Consider the following 2,839-nt stretch of genomic DNA (forward strand, 5'->3'; position numbering starts at 1 on the left):
GTTTTTTGTTGTGTGTGTGTGTGTGTGTGTGTGTGTGTGAAGGAAAAGCTTCACATCTAAGCCATCAAATATTCAAATGGCAAACAGACTATGGCAGAGGCAATACTTTATTGTACCCCAGTAAAGCTGACTGTAGTAGTGACTCCTTGGTTATGCAATCTTATTCTGGGGAACCAGAGTAGCAAAGATTCTGTCCTAGGCTTAGGGCAGAACAAAGTAGAGCTTAGCAGCAGTCTGGTGTGCCAATTCCTGTTGGCCATGCCAGACGTACCTCAGCTGTAGCCGACCTGGCACTGAGGCTCGATTAATCAAGAGAGATTATATAATAAGCACAGAATTTCAGCCAGAAAAATTCCAACATATCTGCACACAAAACCCTCATTGTCCAGTCAGGTCACTTCTGTTCTGCACCAGCTGCTTTTGTGAACAATTTTTCAGCTTATCCTCAAACAGTGTCTGTCCTTGATCATTTAATCAGTATTTAAAGCTGTGTCTGTGATGTTATTGATCCCACTTGTGCTTCCAGCATGTGTTTTGATGGAAAATCCAGCACAGAGGAAAAGTGCAGTACACTTTCTCAGCATTCACAAGAAAAAAACGAATTTTTCTCCTTTTGGATTTTACTGTTTGTTGTATAAAAGCAGTAATCTCTATTGCTTTCATATACTTGCAATAAATGGCTTTTGAGATCAATGAAATGCCTGAGCTTCACTTTGGCAATTAATCATTCTCAGTAGCCATTTATTGCTTCATATATTACAAACAAGAGAAGTTATTCCTTAAACCTCACCAGATAGCTGAGGACTGCAAATTTCAAACCTAACTCTGAGAGACAGATTCTCTGATGGCAATACCCATGTTGTCCCTTATAACAATAAGTAGTAATAACAGCATTGTGCCTTCCACCTTCAGATTTCAAAAGCCAATATAAAATTCATTAAAGAAAAATGAACTTTTCTTCTATAGGAGGAGGAGGGGAGGGTTGAGGATATGGATAAGAAATATCTGTGAACATCCCCTCTCATCTTATTTCTTTCTTTCTGGGAAAGCAGTATAAAGAACCTGATGGATGATACTTGTCCTTGTTGCCATCCTAGTGGCAAAAGACAGAATCATATTCTTCTGCCAAGTATACTCTAGGTTTATCCACTCTACTCTCCCATATTACATTATCTTTAACCTTGTTTATTATTTAAAATGCTTTATCCAGATTAGCCACCCAAATTCTGAATTTTAGTGTTTTCTACAATTTAAAAATGATCTTTCCTGCTGAGTCTATTTCTGCACATAGAATAGGTATATACTATTAGTGACAGCTATTTTGTGTTATTGCAGCACATGATTGCAATGGACACTGCCCAAAAAGAAGAGCTGAAAAAGCCTACATTCAAACTTCTCTGGTTTTCAAAAAAACATGTTACATTTCCCTTAGGTTTACATAAGACACCATACTATCCTTCCAAGTACCTGTGCCTTACCAGCATCTTCTTATTCCATGGGTTATGTCCCTTTGAATTTTAGGAGCTACATTTTAATAATGGAAGAATAGATCATTTGCTCTTTGTAGCTTGAAAGAAGAGGAGGAGAACTGGTTTCTACTCCTTATGCACCACTGACTGAATTGTTTCCACATTTCCAGTTTAATCTAAGTTAAATTTGTATAACTTCAGAGGATGATGAAAGAGATGCTGGACTGAAATTGAGACAGCTCTTATAACAATGATCTTGGAAGTTTCAGAAAGTATTACTGCTCTGTCCCCCTCCACCTCTTATTTTCCTGCCTTACACAAGCATGAACAGCAAATCTTATCAACCTTTCTCAGGACTGAAGAATAGAACCTCCACATAACTGATGAATGCATATTAATCAAATATTAATTTATATTCTAACTACCAGAGGAGATAGCATAACTAACAGAATTCATGTAGTGAGTCAAACCAGAAATTCAGTGGTTTAGTATGCTCCCTCTGCGCCTGGCCAACGATGGATGTTTAAATAAGAATATAAGAACACAAGACATACAGAACGATCCTTTCCCACTTATAGAAATCCGCAGCTTACTGCAATTACAAAAAGATCTTTGTTGTCTAGCAAACTGAGAAGAGCAGTCTGGAAAGATGATTCTCCAAATGACTCCTCTTTGGATTGCCTTGTGCCCTTAAGCAATTCTGAAAGGTTGTGACTCAGTTAACAAGCTGGTATGAAAATATCCATCAGGCTTTGCAAGTCGTAAGGACTGGATTCCTTTATAAAGCCATGTATCACTGCAGCATATCTTATGACACAATAGCCATAAAATCTGCTACCAGCAATAAGGGTAAAACATGCCATAAAAAGTAGCTTAGAGATGCTTTCACATTTTGAAAACCAAATAGACAAATGAGGTTGAAAATTTATTATCCAGGAAACATTGTGTAGCACAGAAAAGGCAAATACAAGTTAGAATTATGTGGCTGAACTAAAGTCACTTTTCTTTATGCTCTAATAAAAAATAACAAAAGAGCTAATGAGCAACATAGCTGCAGAGAACAGCATGAACACCTTTCAAATGAATGTTTAATGAAAATTAGTAATAGCAATCTCAGCATCAAAACAGACAAGGAAACTAGCTTTGTATTGAAACAAAGGTTTTCCTAAGATCTGATCCATCCAAAATTATCCACAGTATCTAATGGGAACATGCTATATATTTTTTCTTCTTCAGAAAGTGATAAGATTGATGAATTGTTCTTTATTTGCAATTAGGTTTCAGAATCCCCTAAGGTATTCCATGGTTATGATTTGGAGACATTATTTATGATGTTATGCTAAAGATGCAATTCTGAATCTACCGTTAAG

Source organism: Meleagris gallopavo, chromosome 8, assembly GCF_000146605.3.
Source record: "Meleagris gallopavo isolate NT-WF06-2002-E0010 breed Aviagen turkey brand Nicholas breeding stock chromosome 8, Turkey_5.1, whole genome shotgun sequence".
Taxonomy (NCBI): Eukaryota; Metazoa; Chordata; class Aves; order Galliformes; family Phasianidae; genus Meleagris; species Meleagris gallopavo.